The 13,317-nt window shown below is 38.5% G+C and overlaps 1 long non-coding RNA gene across 1 annotated transcript; it reads left to right on the top strand.

Moving 5' to 3' along the window:
- The first annotated feature begins 1,811 nt into the window (after positions 1-1,811).
- Positions 1,812-2,668, top strand: LOC138905099 (uncharacterized). The gene is made up of 2 exons (XR_011413509.1): positions 1,812-2,278; positions 2,382-2,668. It is a non-coding gene; the product is annotated as an uncharacterized lncRNA (long non-coding RNA).
- The last annotated feature ends 10,649 nt before the right edge of the window (positions 2,669-13,317 follow it).

Here is a 13,317-nt window from a genome sequence, read left to right as displayed (position 1 = left end):
TCTTCGCGATCGCGAACATCCACACGCGATCGCAAAGTACAAATTTTCACTGCCCAGATTTAACTCTACGCGATCGTGAAGCACAGTCTCTACAAGCCTACGCGATCACAAGCCTTCTCACGCGATCGCGAAGCAGTAAGCGCGTGGCCCAGCTTCTGCCTAGTTACTCTACGCGAACGCGACCTTCTTCACGCGTTCGTGAGTCACAAAATATCAAAGCTATGTGATCGCATCCCATTTCACGTGATCGCGAAGCACAAAACTCAGCATCCCTCAATTAACCTTACGCGATCGCAAACAACGCCACGCGATCGCGATGCACAGACTGGCCCAATCTACGCGATCGCATAACACTAAATTTCAGCTACCCAATTAACCCTACGCGATCGCATACCTTCTCACGCGATCGCGTAGAAGGAAACCAGAACCTGCAGAAACCAAAACTTCAGCTATCAAGCCACGTTCAAAAATGATCCGTTAAGCATCCGAAACTCACCTGAGCCCTTCGGGACCTCAACCAAATATACCAACAAGTCCTAATACATCATGCAAACTTAGTCGAGTCCTCAAATCACATCCAGCAACACTAAAAACATGAATCATATATAGATTCAAGCCTAATGAACGTTGAAACTTTTTATTTCTACAAACGACAATGGAACCTATCAAATCAAGTTCGATTGACCTCAAATTTTGTACGCAAGTCATAAATAACATAACAGAGCTATAGAAATTTTTGAAACTGGATTCCAACCCCGATATCAAAAGGTCAACTCCCCGGTCAAACTTCCAAGCTTAAATTCCTATTTTAGCCATTTCAAATCTAATTTAACTACAGACTTTCAAATAAAATTACGAATATGCTCCTAAGTCCAAAATTACCATACGGAGCTGTTGGAATCATCAAAAATCTATTTCGGGGTTGTTTTTCTCAAAATGTTGACCGAAGTCAAACTTAGCATTTTAAGGCCAACTTAAGGAACCAAGTGTTCCGATTTCAACCCGAACACTTCCAAATCCCGAACCAACCATCCTCGCAAGTCATAAATTAATAAAAGCATATACGGGGAGTTTTATTTAGGAAAATGGGGTTCTAAAAGTCAAAATGACCGGTTAAATCATTACAAGAACCTTTTTTTTAAGATAAGGGTGGTATATAGAACCTTCTTGGCATAAATTTGATGGTATTCTATCTGGTTGGTTCTTTTGAACCTTCAAGACTGCTTCGTATTCAAAATTGTGTATGTTAATTATTTTTTAAATTTATTCACAGATTATAGATGTGTCATATCGAGTATCTAACTCAGTGTGTACAACCGATGGATTGATATGGGCGTGTTTTGCTTTTATCTTGCCCAAGTAGCAGTCATTTGATAAGTAGTAGTCTTTATGGATGGATTAGTTAGTTTATGATATAGAACATTTGTTTTGTTTAATTTTTTGAGTTCAACTAGCTAGATATAATAAAAGTGAAAAGGTCTGAGTAGGATAAAGGTCAGCATGTATATAGAACCTTCTTGGCATATATTTGATTGTATCCCATTTGGTTGGTTCTTTTGAACCTTCAAGACTGCTTCGTATTCAAATTTGTGTATGTTAATTATTTCTTAAATTTATTCACAGATTATAGGTGTATCATGTCGTGCATCTAACTTAGTGTATACAACTGATTGATTAGTATGGGCGTGTTTTGCTTTTATCTTCCCAAATAGTAGTCCTTTTAAGTAGTAGTCTTTTTATGGATGGATCAGTTTGTTTATGATATAAAACATTTGTTTTGTTTAATTCCCCTTCTGATTTTGTGAATTGCTTATATCTATTTGTTTGGTTGATTTTTCATGTATTTTTATATTCTGAATTGTTGATAGTGAAGTCGAGAAGGCATTTGATGTGATAAATAACAAGGGGAAAGAAGGCAACAATTAGGTTTAAGATGGAAAACTCAAAATTACATGTGAGCTTTGGAGAAGTTAAAGAAATAGAAAGTGTAAAGGGGGAAGTCCTGGAAGAGAGTATTAGTCTGATTTTATAGAAAAAAAGCAGGAAAATAGAACTGTTGAATGTGAGAAGAGGGATGAAGTTATTTAAGTAGAAACAAGAAAAGCATGAGAGCAGAAGAAGGCATGCGGTAGTATGGTGGAAGTTTTTTTTTAAGTTTTATGTTTTCAGGGTTAGTCCTGTTTGGATCTTCTTACAGTTGTTATTTTGGTTCGTACATTGTGTAAGATAAAGAAAATACAAAGGATATGGCGCTGAAGGTTGCTGCTATGGATGCAAGGTTAGTAATTTCTCCATTCTTGGAGTTATTATGCCATTTCAAAACTATTGTACATCAATTTTAATATAGCTTAGTAATACTTCTAACTTTATATGAATCTCAGTACAATGCTTTCTTCGGCGTGTTTCAGAGGTTTCATATGGTGGGCTCATGAGCATGATCTTGAAGAAAGTTTTTAGTGGATACGAGCTCCGACAATATGGTTCAAATGTCATTTGATATGTATTGCGAGAATTTTATATTTTTTACTATGAGCCCATAATATAGAGCTTGGAAAGGCAGGCTCGTGGTTAGATTCAATTCTATGAATGAAAAAGAAGTCAGCCTCTAAGTGGCATTACACATGTGGCATATTTTTCGATTATATTTCATATGCAATATTGTCCGTATCAGATGTAATTTGCGCATGCAATCCGCATGCTTTTACTTGGAAAGGCAGACGTATTGTGAGATTCTATGAATGAAAAAGAAGTCAACCTCTTAGTCCATATAAAAAAAAAAGAAAAGAAGTCAGCCTGAGTGGCATTACACATGTGGTATATTTGTCGATTTTATTTCATATGCGATATATCTATGTATCAGGTGTATTTTTTTGCATTAATTGAAGCAATTCGCATGTTTTTACTATTTCTGGCATATTTTTTTTGGGTTTACTGTATTTGTTTTCCAGTTATTTAAGTTCTTGCCCAGACTACACAAAAAGAACGAACAATTTGTTTTAGATAAATGAATAGTCATCACAGGCTTTTCCACTGGCTTCAACTGATCAACATATTCTCTGTTACATGATTGTTTTTACTTTAAAGATTTGCAAGTTGGATCAAAGTTAAATCATATTTTGAATTTTGATTTGGTTGATAGCTTCATGGGAATAACTTCCTTCATTGTGTACCAAAGGTCAAAATTAACATATTGGAGTAGATTATATTAAAAGAAATTAGAGGTTTCATTAGACACTATATTCACTTATTGGTTTGACTTGGAAAATTGTAAATAACATGAAAGCCAATAAAATCGAAGCTAAGGAAATCGTGACAAAATTAAGCTCTTGAAATGCGTGAAAATTGGTAATATTGAGTGTTGCTTGTGCTTAAAATTAGAAATGTATAGAATCGTGTGGCTCCAATTACGGCACATGAGTTGATTTCAGTAAATATTGTACTGTGAGAAGGGCAGACATTGGAAGCTATTGCTTCCCACAACAGAGACCTCGAAAGTTATTGATGAGAATTAGCTTTTCGTTTCATGCTCTAGTCGTAAATACCCTCTACTTCCAATTAAGAGTTTGTCAGTTCGAGTCACCCAAGAACAAGGTGGTGAGTTCTCTTGTAGGGAGGGGGCCGATGGTCTATCGGAAATAACCTCTCTATCCTAGGATAGGGGTAAGGTCTGCGTACACACTACCCTCCCCAAACCCCACTAGTAAAATTATACTGCGTTATTGTTGTAACTTTTCATGTATCATATCATTGTATAATACTAAAAGATTTTTAATAAGATACGAAGTACTCTATCTTATAACTCTACAGATTATCTTTTCTTTATGCAAGAACATACTATCATTTTCCATATTTATGTGTTAAAAAAAATTAAATCATAAATTTGGCGAGTTCGTTCACATCCTCGCGAAGCGCAGGCAGTTCACTAGTTATTAATAAAATGATGTCAAAACACTCAAAAACGCTCACGAAAAAGAACGCAAAACAGTGTTACATAATTCCATTATTGAGAAGGAAATTTTTTAGATACTATAATATGTCTAACTTCGTTCTTTTACTTCCATCAAACTATTTACCAGTACAGTTGATTTGTACATGATTTATAGACACACGAATCGATTTAATCCCAAAATGATAAATAAATTAATTAAAAATACAAGACTTAGCGTTGAAAACGAGATAAGACAACAGATAGCTTGGTTTTCAGAACAGAGCTTCCGTAGGCAATAATAATAATACCAATAAACAAGAAATAAAGTGTTATTGAGCTTAGAATAATATACAACATAAGTTTATTAGAAAATTCTTCCCTCTAATGGCTTGGCTTGTTGAAGTCACTATTTATAGTTGCACCTAGATAATAAGGTCCTAGGATCAAGCCCCTCTTAAATGACAGTTATGGGGGTCATTGAAGAATGTGTAACGACAGGCTGTGAATGTTATCTTCTCTATAACGGACCATGTATTTAATATTGCACAATATTCTTTATTGAATGCTATCGGGTGTCAGACATTCATTTATCTTCATGAGCAATATTCCCTTCGGGGGCTTCCCGGTGCCAACCGAAACTACTACCCCCGGTCTTGATTTTCTCTTGTCTCACTTTTTATTTGTCTCTGGCCCCACGTGTCACTCTATTATATGAGTATTTAATATGAACTAATTTTACCCTATACACAAATGCAGGGGCGGAGGTAGTGTAGTAGCTACGAGTTCAGACGAACTCAATAGTTTTTGCTTAAACCTATAATCTGTATTAGAAAATTCATTAAATGTGTAAAAATATTTAATTGCAAACTGAGTAATTACAATGACCTAGGGTTCAATGATTAGATCAGAACCCATAACCTTCAAATCCTGACTCCGCCTCTTTTCAAACGTACTAGACATGGCGAGACAACATGCAAAGTATGTGGTTTATACTAGAAAGATAGACATTAGTTTCACCTCTTTATTGAACCGCCGGAGTGAACACAATGATCTCTAACTAAAACTAGAAACCGATTTGATTGAATCTTGAAATATGATAGTTTTTGACCGCCAAAATTTTGATAAGAAGTTTATGAGCTTATCATGAATTAAGTCGAGATCTGGTAGAGCCACAATTCGTATCCATTAAATATGTTTCCTATTCAATACTTTTCGAATACAAGAAAGGGGAGTTGCTGTAATTTGTTATGTTGTTCCATTTTATCATGATAATTACAGAGGAGGCAGATTTAATTTGAAATTTAAAAATATAGTACTAAATAAACAAAGATACTATGATAATCTGACTAATCAAAACTAATATAAAATGGTGTGATAATATGTATGTCAACATTTAAGTATCGAAATGGAATATGACACATGATAACGATAATTGTGGATACTACGTAATAACTTATAAAGATCAAAAAAGAAAAAAGACACGACAATACCATGCGTGTCTAATTTCATTTAACGATAACATATGGACTCTAGTTGGAATGTTGAGTCAATTACGTTAAATTTACGTGCACGGTGCACCAATAAGGTATTTGCGCAAACCGGTGTAATAGACTCAACTAAAATAGTAAGATCGTTGCAAACTAAGCTGAGATAGAACAAAAATATTTAAACTATGCATACATCTCATAAATAAGGTAAGTTTTACGATACATATTAATTGTTTCTGGTGTAAGGTACATGTCAAAATCAGCTGATTAGATAATTTAAGTGGCATATAATGGAATGAAGATGTCAAACGACGTCCTATTCCTTCAATCAATATATATGGGGAATTAATACAGTGGTCGCAAATAAGATCAATTTTACAAAGATACACATTCATATAAGATTAGAAGCAAAGGAAGGGAAACTGCTTTTTAGCATGTTCTAGTAACAGTTTGCTTAAGAGGTCCGGATAGAGGCGGAGCTAGCCCATCGACTACGGGTTCGACTGAACCCTGTCGCTTTGATCCAGATTGTGTATTTGTCTTACGAAATTTATTGAATATGTAAGAATTGATAATTTAGAACCCAGTAAATTAAAAGGACTAGAACCTCGAACCCATAAGCTCTAAATTCTGGCTTCGCCTCTGGGTCCGGAGACGCTCCTTTCAGCTCTGCAGAGTGATATTTCATAATGAGAAAAATAATATATGAAGGAAAAGAACAAATTCCTTAAACTGGAGGAGAAGATAACAATTAAACAAGAGCTTCCAACTGCAAAAAGAATGAAATCAATCACTTAAAACCATGAAATACATTTCTTCTTCATGTTATACAACTAGAGCAAGGACAGGAAACTCGAAAGCAAATAATGGAACTGAATCAAGGAATGTTCCTCTTCGGCCCTTCTTATGGGTGACATAAAATATCAAATCGCCATCAGGGGAAGAAACACTGGTTCAGTAGGTAACACATAACATCTGCTTTTGTGGGTAACACATAATTCACCTTTTCTTTCTAATGCCATAAGTTAGTTTTATAGTAGCATTGTTTTTTGAGACATTTCAAAGATGATAAAATCATTTCGGATTTGATATCAGGTCCAGAGAGAGAAGTTAGGAATACTTGATTCTTCAACAATGAAACCAACCGTACTTTCTAGTAACCACAAAGAGACCTTCCCTGATGTTTGACGAGCGCAAAACCGGTGTATAATACTTAGGTTCGCTAGTAAAAAATAGTATAGTATTAGATCGTCTCCACAGAGATTGATTTAAATAATGTTCTAGTAAATCTTCAGCTCAACACTATCCAGGATAATAAACCTTTGATTGATGTTATTATCGACTACAAATAAAACTAAGATTATCAATTGTAAGAAACTAATGACACTTTAATGACTAGTAGCAACGATTGAATATCAGGGTGAGAAGTAAGGGTTGTGACAAGATATGTGATCAACTATTGTTGCGGGTAACTCTCGGTTAAGTTCATTCTTTGCTTCTACTGACTCCTTCGATTTCAACAGATCATTAGGCTCCTTTAGGGATTCAAATTCTTCTTCCGAGTGAATGAGATTCCTTTGATCAACCTAAAAACAGGTCCTATGAACACATGCACAAAATAGAGAATGAATGGTCTTTCGAAGAACACCTCTCGATTATTCTTCTAAACTGGGTTAATTGATAACTCTCTAAGCTCTTTCGATTACCTAGAAGAGGTGTAAAATCAACCCAAACAATATGGCACAATGCGAATAGCAGTAACACTTCTCTTTCGATTAAAGTAAATCTACAATAAGCCTTGCAATTCAATCAATAACTCATTCAATGAATTCAGGCAATTAACATAGAGTAAAATCCAAAACGATAGTCAAATCACAACATCCGTCAATAACTCTAAGAAAGATTACTCCATAATGGAGAAAATATTCATCGCAAGAGTATTAGAAGAACAATAAGACATTACAATTTCCAAATTCAAACAAACTTCCGAATTGAATGAATTGGATCAAGTATTTTGCGTTTTCGTTGCTTCCTTCCTTCTTCTCTCCCAAAAGTTGCTCTCCAAATCCAAGATACCCTCTTTTTAGACGACCCGGGCTTCATATAGGTCAAGAAGAGTTGCCTCCGAAATTACAAAAATAGGCTTGGGAAATTTTCCGGATCGAACGTGCGCGGCCGCGCACCTGGGCAGGTAATCGCGCACATGGCCGCACACTTTGGATAGTGTTTTGCTCCACTTGCGCGCCCAGTGCGCGGTCGCGCACCTGGGTGGCTTCCTGCTCCATTCTTCATTTCTCTTCGTTAAGTGCATTATTGTCTGTTGATCCTCGATTACGATCCCTACTTAATCCATGGGCTTTTACTCAGACTTCACAGCTCCAGAATAGCTTGAATTAACTCCAAAACTTCATCCTAACTCGGATTCGCTCCTACAAAGCATAAAACGCACACTCAGTGTAAAATAATACCATTTAAAGCTCAAACACTAGTAAAGTGCAGCAAATTAGAGTGCAATTAATGGCCAAAATATGCAATTATAGCCTATCATCAACACCCCACACTTAACCATTGCTCATCCTCGAGCAATCAAACTACACTTCACCTAGAATATGCCCTTTTTCAACAACACTCAAGACTCATCACACCAAGACTCTTTAAAACAGATTAAGTACAATATTGAACATCTTAACCTCAAGATTTGACTCAAAAGCACTACGCATTATCTATAACCTGCTCACTTACTCTAACACAGAGGTCAAGCATTACCTTTTCTTCGTGAATCCAGTGCCCTCACACAAACATGGAGAGTAATTCCATACATAAAGACATTAAGAACAATTAGGAACTCAAGATAGAAAGAATTCACTCACTCTCAGAAACAACATTCATATGCCACAAAAGATGAACCATAGGCTTGCCCGTAGTGTACTACTCTACTAATTAAGCTCATTCAATCAAGGATCAAGTAGGATTTTCGTGGTTGTAATGTAGGCTGTAGGACGGGTATGATGCGTGTAGATATAAGAGTGACTACACCTCCCTAAGCACTTTCAATACATATACTTAACCATTCAACCCCATACTTATGTCAAACCATACTCCACCTTCACATCAAATTATATTAACTCCCTATTTCTTTAAGCACAATTACACCAAGAGTCACCACTATCAAAGAATATTTTGCACAACAATTCACTTTTTTTCCCCTCAATTCAAGTGGATCTTACTTTTTCAAACTAGTGCACCTGTCTCCTTATTTTATTAGTTCCACTCAAAAGCCAAACCAACCACCCCACCCTTCAACTTTACAAAGTTCACAACAATTAAGTGCTCATGAGAGGTAAAGGTTCAAATAGAGGATCAATTCAAATAAATGGGTAAGGCTTGTAATGTTTGCCAAAAAAAACAAGATTACAAGCTCAAAGAGGGTTAACTAAGATACATAACAATTAGGTGGATAAGGCATATAACTGATTCAACAAAGAAATGCCTATATCACTTTCAAGACAGAATAACTACTATTTTGCTTTTCAAACACACAGGGCAAGTTCTAGACATCAAATGCAATGCACAGAATAATACAAAACCTCACCCACACACGGCACATGTTCACTCAAGATCGGACTCATCAAGACACTCCAGTCAAAACAGTTAAGCAAAGTCAAGAACATATAATTTAAGGTACTTCTACGAGAGTCAAAAACTGAGCTTAAGCGTCACAGCTAGAGCACTCACTATTCTCAAGGCATAACATAGTCCAAAGATGTTGCTTTCCTTTCAGATCAGAGCTAAGGGTACCTACTCCTAACAGAAAAAAAATAAAACTAACTACACCCGGTTCAATCAAAACCCTTGGAAAAGAACCGCAGCATAAAGAAAAACCAAGGGAGAATTAATACACTACCTAACAAGAGAAAATATTTTTGTCTTTTTCTTTCGACTTTAATCCCTCAATAAATCCGTCGAATGGTATCCATCGTCGGGAGAAATCGAATATTTTAAATTTTTTATGTATTTTTGTTTTTTCATCTATTACTAACTACTGCAACTAACACAACAAACTATAACTACCAGAAACAAAACTCATATACATACAACATACAAATATTCCCCACCCCACACTTTAAATGGTGGAATGTCCCCATGACACACAAAGAAAAATGCAAAGGTGAAGAAAACTCCCCTGATCAAGTCAGTCCGTGTCGGAGACGGTTCCGGGGTCTAGATTACAAGCCCTGCCAAGTGCACGTAGCTATGCCATGATCTTCTTCTCGGATTTGGCATTTTGTATGGCCAAGGCGTCCACTCAAGTACCCAAATCAGTGACAGAAGTATGCATCCCCGCCATCTCCTACTCTAAAGCGCTCATTCTCGTGTCACATCCACAACGTGAAGTTTCCCCAACACCCGGCTCATGCGGTTGAGAAGCAACAACAGCCTCACCGTGCCCCTCATTACCCTCGTCAGGCGCATCAGATTTCTCACTATCTGCCTCAGCAGGTCCAGCAGGTTCCTTCCTAATTATAACTTTATTAGCCTAGATTGTTTGTTCGCGCTTGACCTTCCCATCCATGGCCCTGTTTTCCATCACCCGTGCCTCACTACATAACCGAGTTACTAATGAGGGAAGAAGAACCCATACTTCTGCACAGGACACCGAGTGGTCATCTCGTCTTGAATTACCTGAGCCACATCAAAATCGTGTCCATTGACGAAACACCAAATCATAGCAGCCCGGGGACCATTCACCTCAGTGGTGTTGCCTGAAGGCAACATGCAGTTATTAATGAGGTACAATCAGCATTTTCCTTCAAAGGTAAGCGAAGTCGAGTGAAACTTGTGCCCTTCCTTTATCCATACTACCTCCTTCCCAGGTACACAAATGGTTGCAAAGAGCAGGCGCCACAGGTATGGTTCTCCGCGGTGCGTGGCGTAGTAGTCACCTGTATTAGGGTCTTCCACATACTCCGAAAAATGATAGGCCCTTCGGATGGCCTCTTTGGAGAAGTCTACTCTCTTTCTCCGGACTGTGCAGACATGGTTGTCATGGTCCGGGAAAATTGCATAATACTCCCAAACAACCATTAAGTTTGTCTCATCAGGTTCTTCAAAGAATACCTCCAAGCCTCGCCTGACCAATTCATTATACACTCTAGGACAGTCAGTCTACAGAGACCCAATATCAATTCCCTTCTTCGGTATGGGCTTCTTGCTTGCCTTGTGTTGGAATCGTTCCTGGGCTTCCCAGGAGACGAACTTGTTTAGATCATACGGGCGAGCAAATGCCGAAGCTCGTGACCGGGAGGTGCCCGCTTGACCACTTGTGGAGGCGCCTGTGGTTTTTCGTTTCTTGGATGGCGCCATTGTACCTACAACAAACCGTCAACTATTAGCTAATGAATCACATGGCGAACAAAGAGAGGCTACTCAGACTTCACCCTTACACTTGGTCACTATATTACACATAGTCTCATTGAGGCAATTTCACAAACACATAACAAGCACATTTCTTCCTAACCCCCACAACTCAATTTCAGCCCTAATTAGACTAAGGATATACCAATGTCACACCCAACCACTATATGGTCAGTTTCCATGGTGAAACTCGTCTTCCACCTCACGCAAAAAAGAGCATAAAAAGAAAGAAAACAAAAAATAAAATCTGCTACAACACAAGCAAAATAAAATACAATAAACTAAGAAAAGAGAGAGACATCATCTCACTTGCCTGAGGGGACTCGGGAGAGAAGACTCGTGAGATTGGATGAAGGGAGAAAGAGAGGGGTGGTGTGGTGTTGTTTGTCTTACATAGAGGGGATGAGAGAATGGGGTCGAATTACGGTTGTTTAGTGTAGGGGAGAGAAATAGGGAATTTTAGAATTGGGGGTTTTGAGAGGGAAAAGTCCGACATTAAACTAAAAAGGGTAAAAAACTTACCTGATGCGGTGTCGGTGCGCGATTGCGCACGTGGTCGCGCACTTGAGGCAGTGCACTGGTGAAAATGCGCGACCAGGTGCGCGGTCACCCCATCAGATACGCGGCCGTGCACGTCCCACTTCGTATAACGCTGCCTGTTGCGCGACCAAATGCGCGAGGTGCCCCCCAGGTGCGCGGTCGCGCACGAATACACTCGAAAAAGGGTCTTTTAGACACCTTAATTCCTACCTTCCGCGACATGTACGTTCCTGCACCTACCACATCATACTATACACTAATTTCTATCTATTCTACACTATAAATAAACGTGAAAAATCTAACTAATCGAAGAGTGAGAAGTAGTTCTGAGTTATAGTCGTCAGCTTGACTCAACCGGGCATCCTCAACTGATTTTGATGCTCGAGGATTGTTGAGCAAACCCTACAGCAAAATACGGTTTTAGTCTGTGCCCATTCACTTTGAAACTTTCTGTTCCGTCCTGGTTTTGGATCTCAATTTCCCCATATGGTGATACATGTTTCACCACATACGGTCTTGTCCATCTAGACTTAAATTTTTTGGGGAACAATCTGAGTCTACTATTATACAGTAAGACTCTATCCTCTTCATGAAACTCTTTTGGCTTAATCAGACGATCATGCCACCTTTTAGTCTTTTCCTTGAAAATTCGCGTATTTTCCTACGCGTCCAGTCTAAACTCCTCCAATGCATCCATATGCGCCAACATGTGTTCACCTACAAGACTAAGATCAAGATCAAGCATCTTAATTGCCCAATAAGCTTATGTTCTATATCAACAGGTAGGTGACACAATTTTCCATATACTAGTTTGAATGGTGAAGTCCCTATGGTTGTTTTGAAAGCAGTTCTGTACGCCCATAGAGCTTCTTCCAACTTTACCGACCAATCCTTACGAGAAGCACTAACCGTCTTTTCAAGAATTCATTTAAGTTCATGGTTAGCCATTTCGACCTGCCCATTAGTCTGGGCATGGTACGGGTTTCCGTTTTGTGTGTGACCCCATACTTGGATAGCAGTGCAGCAAACTGCTTGTTCACAAAGTGTGACCCATTGTCACTGATAATCACTCTAGGTGTCCCAAAATGGGTAAAGATGTTTTTCCTTAAGAATTCACACACCACCCGAGCATCATTGATCCTAATAGGGATTACTTCGACCCGCTTAGAGACGTAGTCAACGGCTACTAGGATATACTCATACGAGTGTGACGATGGGAACGGACTCATGAAGTCAATGCCCCAAACGTCAAAAATTTCACATACCAGAATGGAGTTGAGAGGCATTTCGTCCCTCTTGCTAATATTACCTACCCTTTGACACTTGTCACATGTAGCTACTTACGCTCTCGCGTCTTTGTACAGGGTAGGCCAAAAGAAACCGGCTTCCATGACCTTTGTTGCAGTTCGATTCCCACCATAGTGTCCTCCAGCTGCTCCATCGTGGCAATGAGACAAAATGCTCGCCATTTTGCCGTCCGGAACACATCTTCGAATCACACCATCTGCACATAGTTTAAACAAGAAAGGGTCATTCTAAAAATAATATCTTACCTCACCTTACAGCTTCTTTTTCTGATCTGAGGTTAAGTCGTGTGGTAGCCACCCACTATCCAAGAAGTTTTCTATGTCGGCGAACCATGGTGGTCTATCGGAGATGCTGCAATGGAAAAAATCTGCTCATCTAGGAACTCTTCCCGAATGTCCATCACTTCAATGGGTGGTTTTTCCAATCGCGACAGGTGGTCAGCCACTTGATTTTCTGTGCTTTTCCTGCCCTTGATTTCTAGATCAAATTATTGCAGCAACAATACCCACCGCATCAGACGCGGTTTGGACTCTCTCTTACTCGGCAAATATTTCAGTGTTGAGTGATCAGTATGCACTATTACCTTGCTTCCCACCAAATAGGATCTGAACTTGTCGAAAGCAAAGACTACTGCAAAGA

Source organism: Nicotiana tomentosiformis, chromosome 2 (genome assembly GCF_000390325.3).
Source record: "Nicotiana tomentosiformis chromosome 2, ASM39032v3, whole genome shotgun sequence".
Classification (NCBI taxonomy): Eukaryota; Viridiplantae; Streptophyta; class Magnoliopsida; order Solanales; family Solanaceae; genus Nicotiana; species Nicotiana tomentosiformis.
This window is presented reverse-complemented; position numbering and strand designations above follow the sequence as displayed.